The following is a 12,927-nucleotide window of genomic DNA, read 5'->3' as shown; positions in this document are numbered from 1 at the left end:
TTTGGTTGGATTTCTAAAGTTACAAAGCTTATGAGATAATGTCTGACTGCGTTCTTCTCTGTGCACACGGAATAGCAGCAAGGTCCCATTTTACCAGAGGAGAGAAGTTTGTTGACCAAAGTCCTGGAAATTTAGCCTGGATATCTGAAGGGTCTTAAGGCTGCAGTGCCTGTGTCACTGAGGAGTTGTACTTCCAGCTCAGGGTTTCTTAACTTCTTAGCTTTCAAAGGCTTAAAGCCTTTTGAAACAGGTATACTGCATTGCTGCGATCCGTCAGGGAGAGGGCAAAGACCATCCGATGACTGTAGTCGTCATCATCATCATCGTTACCAGTGTGGGAGGGAGAGTCCCAACCAGCGGGAGGAGATGGCAAACATTGTTCCTCTGGGAGGACCTAGCCCCAGCCTTACACCAAAGCTGGCTGGATCAGTTGGGGAAACGGTGGTTTGGGTTTAGAACAGTTTTGCTCTTGTTGGTTCAACTAAAATGGACTGTCTTAGGGCTGTAACTTCAAGTAGTTTCTCCTGTCTACTACCATTGCGGTGTCTTCCCCTTACTCTTCACCCATGAACTGCTCTGGTCCGTCTGTCTGACTTGCTTCCTGCCTTCACTTCGCGTAGGGCGAGATTCATCTGCATTCGTCTGTAGCCATCCAGTCTGAGCTAAGCGTCTAGACTCACTTTATGGAGGGAAAGAAACAGACCTTTCTAGAGAGTGATTCATTCTGTCCTGAAGTAGCTGCTTCAGATAGGTCAAATTTAATTATTTTCTAGGTTGCCTGGTTTTCTCCACTGAATGTAAAGAGAGCTGGGACTATCTCAGGTGTAGACCTTTGTTTTGCACATGCTTTCAGTTAGGGAACATGGATTCCACCTGGAATGATGTATGAAATGTCCGAGGAGACTTATGTCAAGGAAATAGGAAGAGTTTGTGGCAGGACATGAAACTAAGAATTTGGGAAACACAGGTAGCCCATGGGAACCTGACTGAAGGAAAGAAATGTTCAATTTGGGCCCTGTGGAAATATACACTCTATTTTAAGTATTCAGTATGGCGTTCAAGTGAAAATGTAGCAGACCAGTTTTCTCAGACCCCTTTCAAAAGGCTGAGGGTAGTCTGGTACCTTGTGTGCAATATATCAAAATAAAATAGAATTACGAGTTGGCTCACAAAGAAATACTGTCAAATAAGTATGGAAGAACCACGCAATCTTAAAAACCTCAGATGTGAAATATACTTAGTACTGAACAGTGGCAATTCTGTGTGTACATATTTCGGTTTTCATTACTCCTCTGTTGCAATACTACAGTTAACTACAGAAATGGTTAGGTGTTCGTGTCCCCTGAGAGGAGCTCACTGAGAACAAAGATCTTCCTGTATGGATCTCTTTGCACATCCCGAGCTTTACTTGCAGACACTATCCAAAACAACCCATAGTAGTTTTTGCTTCCCCTTTTTATGGCACCAGAATTGTCCAAGAACTGCTTTAATTATGTTTCAGCAACTCCAAACTGGGTTTTAATTGTTGGTAATAAGAAGTGCAGAGCAAATGACTCTTCCTGTTCTAGATCAGCATTTGACGTGCACACTACACTGGAATCTCCATCCTGGGAACCCATTAAAAATGCATTTGCTTCAAGGAAATGTATGAATCAATTGTTCATTTGCTGAAGAGCTGTATGGATTTTCCTCCTTTTATTCATTGCTTTTCCTTTCTTAGTTTGTTTTCTTATCTTTTACAGCTCTATCTCACCTTATTTGAAAGAGGAAAGCCAGTGAAGCCCTGTGAGCAATCCAGCAACTTCTGAAAAATCTTCATGCTACAGGATAATCCAGAATTCCCTGAAGAAGAACATAGTGAATGTTGTGAGTTTATGTCGCCAAATGTGTATTTGCAATCGTGTCTTCTCTGTGGGGGTATCTGCATTTTAACGTTTGCTGCAATCCCTGTGATGTATTGAGCATCTTTTTGCTGTGCTGGAACCAAAGGGTAGGTGTGTTTGGCTTAGGCTGCAAAACCAGACTTTTAATTTCTCTCCCTCTCACTCCTTTTTTTAATGATTTCAAGGGCAGAATGGTGAAATTTGAGGAAAGATGCCGTGTTTCTTCTCCTCAGACCATTACAATTATTTAATGTATTACTATTGTTTTTTAGCTAAATATATAATCCGTCTTTTGAAGGCCCCGTGATGGGGTAGCCTAACAAAAATGAAAAATAATGTGGATAACAGTTCAGCAATATGCAGTTCAGATTCAGGAGTTTTATACGTGATCATACATTGATTAAAATCATTTGGCTACTTTGAAATTAGAGGAATGCAAATGTGGTTATTTGCATCTGGTATTCCAAATTCCTGTTCCTTTGATCAGTTTGTTTTATTTTTATGGTCATTGTTTTTCTTATGAAGCTCACTGCATTTCTGGGTTGAAATGGGCAAATGTACAGATCAGATGTAAGCATCCTTAAAAACAGAGGAAAAAAAGAATTCTCTGCCTGCCAGGTCTGAGAATAATCCTTCTTTTGGTCATAAAAAGTCTTGAGAAATTCAAAATCAGATCAGTTGGTATTTGTAGTATTAAGTTTGTATTGGTATTAGGTTTGGTACTTATGCCCAAAGCATGCACTAGTCAGGATGTCAAGGGGGATAGTGCAGCTGCAGATTCTTCCAGTTTGAGTAAATTAGTTGTTGCACTTACCATAAATTTAGTAAATTTAAGTATTTTTGCTGACTCTTGGACATGCCTTCTAGCTCCCTGGGAGTTGGACACCCTCTTTTGCTCTGCTTTTCCCTTTGGGTTGCAGGCTTTGGGAAGCAGACTAAGACAGAATCTAAGTGATGTTGGTTTCCAAAAGGCCACTTGCAAAATAAGTGCTGCAGAAGACAGAGAAAAATCTCTCCCCTTTCCTGCATGCTGCAATCTACCACGAAATAGTTAACAAAGCTGACATTGGGAATCGTTAGTAACTAGTAGCTCTAAGATGCCAAGTTAATAACTCATTAAGATGAATAAGGGGCCTGTGAGACCTGGAGCTTCTCACTGTCTGTGTATCCAAGCAGACGTGGCCGTATCAGCTTATTCCCACACTTTGAAAGCCTTCTTTGAAACCACAAGGGCTTACTCTGCACACTGCCTTCCTACGGCAGAGGAGGGCAGCCTTAAATAATAATAATAATAATAATAATAATAATAAACTGTCCTAGCATGCAAAGCTGTTGGGATAGCAGGAGATGTTTGTTTAAGATGTTGCAATCACCTCCACTGATTGCAACAGCAGCACCACCTCATGCCGAGGAGAACGCTCTCCGGGTCCCGTACCGCATGCGGTGTTCAAGATGGGCCAGATAAACTGCACGAGGGAGGGAGGGAGAGAGGGAGGTGATCATCAGCCATTGCAGGGGATGGAGTATCTGTGCAAGATGCCGTCAGTGTGATGATTACGTTCTGCCCTGTCCTGAACGGTTTACAACGAGCCCACTTCATGTGCAGCACGGCGGCCTGCTGCTGAGGTGACAAACCCCCAAATTACACCCCTGAGGCCGGGGCTTGCGAGGAAGGAGCAGCACGCTTCTCACCAGGTACAGATGGGAAGAAAATGGTCTCAAAAACAGCTCTCCCCCGGCATCGAGGACATGTTTCTTGAGGAGAGGTCATTCATAGGCGATGGAGAGCTCTTTGGAAGTTCCTTGAGAGTTCCTTGCTTCTGCGTGGAGGACAGTGCTGTAGCAAGGAGGCGGCCGGCCAGGCTCCTCCTCTCCCCTCCCCTCTTTCCTTTACCCTCTCCAGGAGACAGGAATACCAGAAGCGAGGAGGGGTGGTATTTCTGCCCTTTCTGCTGAAAGGAAATACCAGTGCACAATGATTTTACTGAAAAAATCCTGTTCTCTTTTCCCTGGGTGTTTGCAGGGTGTTGTCGCGTTGAGATGTACGGGAAGCACAGACCTTTCACATGGCGAGCAATAGCTGAGCTCGTCCCTTCCGCCTCCTCCTTCTGCCACCGAGGCAAATTTCAGAGCGGGGGGGTAGGCCGTAAATTGGGACCAGCATCTTGTATCCACCTAGAAACTGCCTGTTTACTAAACAGCACAAATTTCTCGCTTCCTCTCTCCTGCTCTCCTCATTTGGATGAAGTGCATTTCTGGAATAGCAGAGCTTGTACAAATCAAGTCCATATTTTGCTTTTACAGAGAGAAAAAGAGATGTCAGGAGGATTTGTTAAGGAGGACTGTTATTTCGCTTAGTGAGGGGTCAAAATGAAGGGAGGTGAGGCTGCTGTGCTCTTGCAAAAGGGTACCTTGTGAATTCCAGCATACAATTTGGTAATTGTCTGGGGGGATTTAGGTATCCTGAGGTTTTTTCCATCCTGAAAACATATGCTGCAGCTTTTCTGGAGTGCTAGCCACACAAGCACAAACACATTCTGACAGGAGCAATGAATAAACTCTTCGTGTTCCTCACTCGCTGGCATTTCTTCACTTTTTTTTTTTTTTTTGCACTTGTGCTAAAACCTCTGGCACAGTTTGTGGGAAACGGAGAATAAATCTCTAGCTCCAGCATGTGTCAATAACTGAAACGTCTTCAGTTGATCTCATATCTATAGCTGTTATTTTGGGCAAACTGCAGATGGCAGGATAGTAAACATCCCTGTTCCTCGCTCTGACAGCCTCTCAGCGCGTGACTTCGGTGGGAAGCAGCCTGCGTAAGGGCTGGGTGCAGTCCCAGAGAGCATCTCGGGGGCCGAGTTTAGCCCCGTCCAATTTCTCAGCTGCCTCCTCCTTTCTCCACTCCTCGCCCTGATCGTTCCTCTTGCCCTGGTCCCATCTCATTCACGCTCCTCCTCCGGCAGCCCTTGCTGCGGGCTGTTTTTCCTGGCACCCCGACCGCTGGAGCTGATGTCAGTGCCGCTTCCCGAGCCACCCGGCGAGGGGCACGGCAGCCTGGGCTCACCCTTTCCCTCAAGCATCACCTTCTTCGCCTGCCCAGGCCCCAGGCATGGCAACCCCTCTCAGGGGAAACCTGAAGACGTGGTGAACGTTGTGCAGAGAGCGGCCATCTCCCGCATCCTGCGCCTCAACGCCACAGTCATGGCGCAGTTGGAAGCGATGCGCGGTGTCTGCTCGCACCGTGGTGGGCCGCACGCACTGGGAGAGCGACGGGAAGTTTTGATGCGTGCAGCCTCACTGTTTCTGAACGTGTTGGCTTGTGGGTTGCTTTTGTATCTGTGTGCTGGGCCACTGCACGGTTTTCTATGGAAATGACCAGGCTGCCGTCAAAAGAGCGAGTCGCGTGCGTCCGTTCTGCCAAACAACTGCCCAGTACGTGCCTCCTGGTATTTATAGGAGAGGGAAAAGAGGGAGAATCGCTGTCATTTGAGAAATGTGTCTCAGAAACAGCAGTAATTTATTCCCAGGCATTATTCTTCATTAAGAGCTACAGACAGCTGCAGCTTCCCTTTAAATAGAAATTGCACTCTGTAGGCACGCTATGCATAAGGCCTCAGGTTTCTGACATTTCTCTGCCAAAAATCAGAAGTATTTCTCACCAAATACGTGTTTATTCAGAAAGTCTTATTTCCTGGCTTTTATTTTGCATCACATGCTTCCGACGGACGGACCAGAATGGCTCAAGGCTGACATTTGGGAGAGGAAGTTGAAATAGTTTGGGTCTCTTGCAGTGCTGAAAAGAAAAGAAAAGAAAAAAAAAAAAAACAACTCAGACCATACCTCGAGGCCTTAGGTTTGGGAGCTTATTGTAACTGATGAACAGTGGGTGCAAATGGATGTTGCAGAAACGCAGCAGAGCCCCCGTGCCTGGGCAGAAGCAAAACGGGCTGTGGGAGGTGTTGCTGCACGCCCGGTTGGCTCGCTGTCTCCGAAGCCACTACCTTCTGAGCGTGCGTGGTGTGAGCCCGTCCTGCTGGCACACAGTGACTGAGCTGCCTCTGGTGGGACATCTCCCCTGGGGTCAGCATGTGGCACCCCTGCACCTGATGTTTAAAATCAAATGCCTTTTTGTTTGCATCCATACAGCTTCTCCAGATGGCCTCTTTCTTCCCGGCATTCCTGCTGGCTCCTCCTGAGCTGCCTTTTTCAACCCGGATGGCTGAACTTCCCCTTCCTTTGTCTCCATTGCTTACCTGCTGGATCCGTACTTCGATCTGGAGTGCCAGCCCCTACCCTCCAGTACTGCGCTGTTGCAGCAGCCCCGTTGGTTGCCTTTTGTAACCTGCGGGCATCCCGTTCCTGTCAAACACAAGGTGTCCTCCCCGTGCCCTTCTTCCCGCAGCTCTCCCCGCACCCCAGGCACCTCTGCATTTATCGCCTGCAGTATGCAGTCCGTGTATTAAAATAATTATTGGTTAGGTCATTCATTACTCTCTTGCTTTCTTCTCGGCCGATAGAGCTTCCAGAGAATTGAGAAGTTGTAATTTCTCCAGGGCTAAAATCCAAGTCTTTGATAGGCAGGCATGATGCCTGGGGCCACTACATGTTGCTACCGGTTGTCAGCTCTGTAAAACTTACCCTGCAGAGCAAAGAAATCTGGGCACAAAGATTGTTCTCTTCTCTTACTGTGGCAAGCTGCAGTTTCCCAGCCTGTTCCGCCTTCCCTTCATTGTCTTCCAAGCAAATGGCTGTAAGATTATGACTCCCATGTTTGGACTGAGAACAGCTTTTGCCTGAGCAAACAGATTTCTCTTTGGCAGGCTCTTTAACTGCTGCCCCAGCTTTTCGCTGTCAGCTTTGTTTCATGATTTGCCGTTAGGGAAGTCCAGGCAGTGCTCGTGCATCGGAGCGAGGAAGCCGAGGAAGGAAGGCAGGTGAACGCTTCTGTTAATGACCGCAGCGCCAGGGTGGCTGCGCTGTGCTCCGCGAGGAAAAAGCATCTCCTGTAGTTTGACAGTGTGGCTTATGGTTCTTATTTTTAATTTGGTGAGGCTTCAGGTCCTTGCTGGCAGCACTGCTTGGTCCAAGAGGCTTCGGCGTAAACCAGGAAGTATTGGGAGCAAATGGGGATGATAGCATGGCATGAGAGCTGCTCTGCTATTCGCAAGTGGTGGCAGGGGTGCAGCTGACCAAAACACAGGTGTCCCGTGGCTGTGGGAATTTTTCTTTTACTGCTCTTCTGCTTCACTGCTTTTATTTATTTATTTATTTATTTTTTCCCTCTGTGCTGCTGTGTTAGTGAGCTGTTTTTCTGCGCCCACAATGACCCCAGCGGTATCTAGTAGCCTGCTGATGCTCCTCTCAGTGCTAATAACGTTGGTGGCAGCAGCAGGAAGAGAATATAAATTAAGATCTTCTAGAAGGGAGATTTTTTTTTTCCATTTGCTGTTTGGAGAGCCTGTTCAAAAGGAAAGGCTGCTGTAAACTGGTAGGTTAATTTGCAGGGATCACGAGCCCCCCACAGCAGAACACCATCCTGCACAACTTGCTCATTCATATTTATTCCAGGTTTGTTTGCAGCCTGCCAGGCACGCTGACCCGGGGTGCTTACGTTGGGGAGGAATATTAGATACTCTTAGAGAAACTGGCAACGCTGATGCTATCTGTGTTCCTTTTCAGTGAGCTTTATGTTTCTGGTTGTTAATCAGCGTTGGAGCTTCCAGCCACAGGCACTGATCAATGTTTCAGAGGCACCTGATGGCACAAAGGTCAAGAGGAAGATAAAGCAGCAGCTTGCCAGGGTTGCTCTGAGCTTCTTTCCCTGTTGAGGTGTCAGAACTAGGGACAGGCTAATGAAACCTCAGGCGCTGCAGTCTTTTTTTATTTCTAGTGGATTTTCCTGGCAGCTCTTTAAATAGTAAAGAAACCCTCCCTACTAGGACACATCAAGTTTAGCATACTTAGTAGTGATAGAAGAAAACTGTCTGGGGGGTGAAGGTTGTGTTAGATGAGGAGAGGAAGGTTGTTTGTGGCTTTCTGGGGCTGGTAACCTTCAGTCAGACTTGGGGTGGTGGTTTATAGATTTTCTTTGTCTCACTTCCAACTTCTGGAGTGCAATAAGTCCTGCTAGAGCATTACAAAAGCTCTGACAGCTGAAAGAAGCTGAGCAAAATGGGGTTTGGCTTCCCTGACGAGTGGACGCTTGTCCAGAGCTACGGAGATTCCTTGCAGTGGAGAGACCAGCACAACGGAGGCAGCGGGCAAACTGGGCTTTAAGCCTTCATCTGCCAGGAGCTTGTCCCTCCGGCAGAAAAATCCTCTCTTCTCAGCAGCCTGACTTAGCGTTGCTGATGCCAATAGTTTAAAAAAAAAAAAAAAAAAGAGAGACCCCAGGTAACACAAACCTCCAGTGCAGTAAAAGCGAGTTTGACCCTCTGGGTAGAGCAACAGGAAGAGCACTGGAGGAGCTAACGCTTCTCATGGGTGCAGTTCACGTGTTTTGGGGCTATTTTGGCTTTTTCTAAATGAGTATTGGTTTTCTTGTAAAAGCACGCGCTGCATGTGACTTTGTTAAAGAGTCAGCTTTCTATGAGGAAAAAAAAGGCAAAATGATATCCCTTTGGCACTCAGTCTGTGCCACGTACCACTGCTGTTTGAGGCAGGAGGGTCCTCCGAACATACTGCTGAGTTCAGGCATACCCGTTAGACCCACGGTGGGAATCACCAGGCTGCTTTTTACTTCTACTAGATCCATGAACACGCTAGTATAACTGTCTTTATTCAACCCGAGGGATAGCCTGCAGAGCGATCGCGGAGATAAAAGTACAAGCATTTCCTTCTTCTTATCACTGACCAGTCAAACCCGTTCAGCTGGAGGGATTTGGCTTGGTGAGCAGCCCTACTGCTCCTGATGACATTTGGAGAAAGGGTGAACGAGCTGCAGAGCTTCATGTGTCTTCATTACAGGGTGAAGCCTCTTCTTAAATTAAATGAAGCAGGCAGTCTTCATTAGCTCCAGGTTTTGTTGTTGTTATTATTATTCTAATGTAATTATCACTTTTCTTCAGTCAGCCTTATGCTTTCCTACTTACAAATAAACTCCTTCCATCTGGAGAGTATTTTGAGGCGGGGAAGGCACAGTGAAGTAGTGAAAGGATTGTATAGCAGCATGTTCTTCCCCTCTGAGTACATGCAATGCAATAGAATAAAATTTAAAAAAAATACGTGAGAAACAGAATAGGATCCCCCTCTCTCAAAAAAAGACCGTGCAAAGGAAGACTGTCGAGTTACCTACGTAAGCACGTGCAAGGCAGAAGCATCGTACATCGAGCTGCAAGGCTCCTGCAGATCTTCCCTTCAAAAAAAAAAAAAAAAAAAGGCATTAAGAACTGAGGAATTACCCCACGCTGCTCTCAGCTGGCAAGACACGCTGCTTCAGCAGCACCTAGTTCTTGGCCACAGTGAAATAGCCGCTGACTGCAGGGAGCACGAAAGGCTCAGTCACAATGGGTACATCTAGTTATGCATCAGAGCCCTGTGCAGAGATTCCCAAGCTGACAAGGTGCTTTGCTCAGGCTAATTAGTACTGCTTCTCCCCTTACATCTTCCCTGATTATGCTAATTAGACGGAGCAGGGTGCTGCCTGACACTGGTTTTCTGCCGGTGAGAGCCAAAGGAGTGTGTCTGCACAGCCCTGCCCTGCAACGTCTCCCTGAAAATGCCTGAGCCCACGCAGCACAAGCCCACGAGTCTGTGCCGCGTGCTTGTGCAGGGCAGGTGTATCCCAGAGCTTTATTGTACGTGCTCTCAAGGATCACTCAGCCTTGGGTGGCTTGCTGGGGACTGCAGTAAATGCACTTGGCTTTAGGGAAGATTCTGAACTGCTTGTAGCCTCCGTGCTCTCAAAAGAACACGTGCTGCTAAGCTGAGCTCCTGCTCATCTTGCTGCGAGTGAGCAACTTGCCAGGCTCTGGAGGTGGTGGTCTCGAGCTCCGCAGGAGAGAGAGGCTGCTGAGGGGACAGAAGTACCCAGGTGGACAATCAGAAATGGTGGAAATGAGGAATAGCAGTGCAAAGAACTCAGACCTTCTGCTTTTCATCCTATTTACCTGTGCGAGAGTGGCAGAAGAATGGGTTGGCAGGTTAAATTAGATTGTGAAACCTCACTAATTAGCTGTGCATTCCCCACTCCACCTCTCCCTTCTTTGTCCTTCCCAAGTGGAATTCCTGGAGAATGAAGTGAGTGCAGGGATAGGTAGCTCTCACAATGTGGTTTTTTAACGTTCAGTTCCAATGGTAGCTATTACAATATAGCTAAGTTGGCAGTCAAATCTTGTTTGAATGTCATGGAGTGGCCTTACAGGAGCCAGGCTTGAGAAGTTAATACTGGAACATTTTTGAGCTCTTTTAAAAGAGACCAAATCAGACCAATAAAAAAATGAAAAAAACAAAACAAAACAGAATGACAAGAAATAAACTAGTTCTGCTCATTATAGGAGAAATGGCATTTACAGTCCTGACTGCTCTTCCTCTGACTAGCACCTTCCTGAGAACTGCCGGGATGAATGGATATGTATACACGCATGCACACATGCGTACCTCTGTATATATTGATCTTAGTGAGCCCGAGAATGTAAAACCAAGTGCAAAAACGTATGCCGGTTCTGGCAAGTTGTTTGTTTCAGTTGCACATTTCGCAATTTTCTTCACTTAAAAGGTGCATTAATGTTCTGTGTATGAAGGCTGAAGTGTGATAGTTAGAGCCCTTGTCATAAGATGGATGTCCATGTTTCGTTCCTATTGTGAAATGGTAGTCCTCAAAATACCCCGTCAAGCCACCAGCATGAACAAATAGCTGTGCTGCATTATTCTGGGGACTAGCAGTTTCCAAGACAGTCAGTACGATCACAGCCATTAAGTGAGTAGAAAGTGTTTTGAAAGAGTGGAAGGAGCTTTGTTGACTGAAATGGCTGGGTCAGAACAGAAAAGGAAGGGTTTGCTGTTTTAAAACATAGCAGACATTTTAGACATTCTTATCGAGATGCTTCAGTCACACAGTTGTGTGAAAGGCTGATAAAGTAGTGTGCGATAGCAGCCCTCATAGCTTAAAGTGCCCGAACTTGGCACGTCCAGTAGTAATGTAAAATAGTAATAAATATAAAGCTCCTGTGCTGGAATTCCCGGGTCTGGTTATTAGCAGCTCCCTGTGTAAACACTGGCTCGGTGCATCTAATGCTAGGAGGACGTGTTTTGTTCTCTCGAGGGGAGGGCTGCTGGCTCTGCACCCCTAGCGCGTGAGTAAGACGGGCTAGCTTCAGACTCGGTCGCACTGCTCGACCTCTAGAGGAAGCCTCCTTAGTATAAACCATGCATCAAAATAATACGTAGGTAATTTTTCACTGTAATGCAAATATTTCACAGATTTTACGTGTTGAATATCTGTTACTCGTTCCACTTGAGCTGCCTAATAGCAGCCTGCACGGAGCACCTTAACAGGAACGCTCACTCGGTCAGAACTGCAGGGTTAGCGTTGCTCTGCGGTCAGGTTGGGACTGGCAGCTTCCAGTTCTCCCATCGCTCCCAGATGTGCCCATTAAGTGCTTAAGGATGCCCTGAGAGAGCAGGAAGAGCCCTGATAACTTTAACAGCCGCATTGGGACTGGAAGTGGAGAGCAGCAGATGAAAGTTCACCGGGCTGCTGGTGGAAGAGGAAGAATTCCAGCATTTGTTTGCAACCCCTGGCCCTGGCGGGGCATGCAATAGCTGATTTTTTGGTTGCAAACTTGAGCCCTGAGCCTGCTTGTTGACCTGTGCATGCTCATAAAGCTGCCTGGCATGTCTGGGCTGGAGCCTTGAAGCAACGGAGAGCGGTGTTTATCCGTGGTCAGAGAGGGAAACCACCACACCAACACAAAGCCTGTTGTCTGATGAGGCCAGTGCTAAAGGTAACGTGTAAAGCAGTGGCTATTATTCCTTCAGGAAAGTGCGTGTAAGCAGGGTAGGTGTTTAATTAAATTATGGTTGTTATTTTAAGGCTCATGGCATGAAACATTCAAGGCTCAGTGAAGGTACTTCTTTTTAAACGTTCCTTCAGGACTTCAGAATGTTGCAAACAAAGCTATCTGATTGTAACTGCGCAAAGCTGGTATTACAGTAGCTGAAACTGAAATTGCACTCTCATGAGTTCAGTCACACTGCCTGTATCTTATTGGAAAACCCAAGTGCTTGGGTATTGAAAAGATAGGTCGTGGTTAAAGCATCTCTTCTTGCTTCTGTGTTTTTTTTGTCTTTCTGTTTTTGCTTTGGTAAATCTGGTGTGGGGGACGAGGAGTTGTGGATGATGATTGTTTGTCTGTAAACTGTCCTACTGGAACGGAGACTGTAGGAGGCTTTCTCGTAGATCTTAATCAGACTAGTGCCATATCTGAACAGTATTTGACCCTTGCAGATACTACAGGTGGCTTTCATGCAGCCTACCTGAGCCCACTGTGTGATCATGCTTGCAACAGAAGGAGAGGAGCACTCATTTGAGGGAGCATCCTCATGTATCAAACCACCGTGCTCTTGAAAGGCCTTCCTCTCCGATAACATCCTTTCACTTGATTTATTTTCTAGTAGTTCAAAGGATTACCAGGAAGGACAATTTGATACCTTGATGAGGGAAGTCACAAAATGATGGCAACGCCATGTCATGGCATCACCATATGGTGTGGATTTTCTTTGATGTTGCATGGATACAATAACTTACAGTGGTAGCAAGGCAGCAGCTCAGGCCAAGCACTGCAATGTCTTTGATCTCAGACAGTGATTGTCAATACAGATGTAATTATCTGTGTGGACCATCAGTCTCAAAACAGTGTGGGAGAGCATGTGTTAGCCAGGCTGAGGCATTTCTACCGCCCTGATGTCAAACTAGTTGGGAGCAGGTAGGAGGCTGATGGCAGGGGTCAAGTCTCACCGCGTTAGACGAAGGCCTCATTACCTGCCTTCTCTGTTATGGTGGAGCACGGGAGAAATTATATCCCTGATCTTCACCTGAAAACAG

General features: G+C 46.5%; 1 protein-coding gene across 8 annotated transcripts in view; it reads left to right on the top strand.

Moving 5' to 3' along the window:
- Nucleotides 1-12,927, top strand: part of ATXN1 (ataxin 1) — a 210,325-nt gene that overhangs the window by 125,176 nt on the left and 72,222 nt on the right. For all 8 annotated transcript variants that reach the window (XM_035316752.1, XM_035316746.1, XM_035316745.1 and 5 more), the window contains one exon: nt 1,743-1,866. The gene's annotated coding sequence lies outside the window, so the exon portion shown is untranslated. The remainder of the gene's footprint in view (nt 1-1,742; nt 1,867-12,927) is intronic.

The sequence above is a fragment of the Oxyura jamaicensis genome, chromosome 2 (assembly GCF_011077185.1).
Source record: "Oxyura jamaicensis isolate SHBP4307 breed ruddy duck chromosome 2, BPBGC_Ojam_1.0, whole genome shotgun sequence".
In the NCBI taxonomy this organism is placed as follows: domain Eukaryota; kingdom Metazoa; phylum Chordata; class Aves; order Anseriformes; family Anatidae; genus Oxyura; species Oxyura jamaicensis.
Note: the sequence above shows the minus strand (reverse complement) of the source record. Positions and strands in the feature narration are given on the sequence as shown.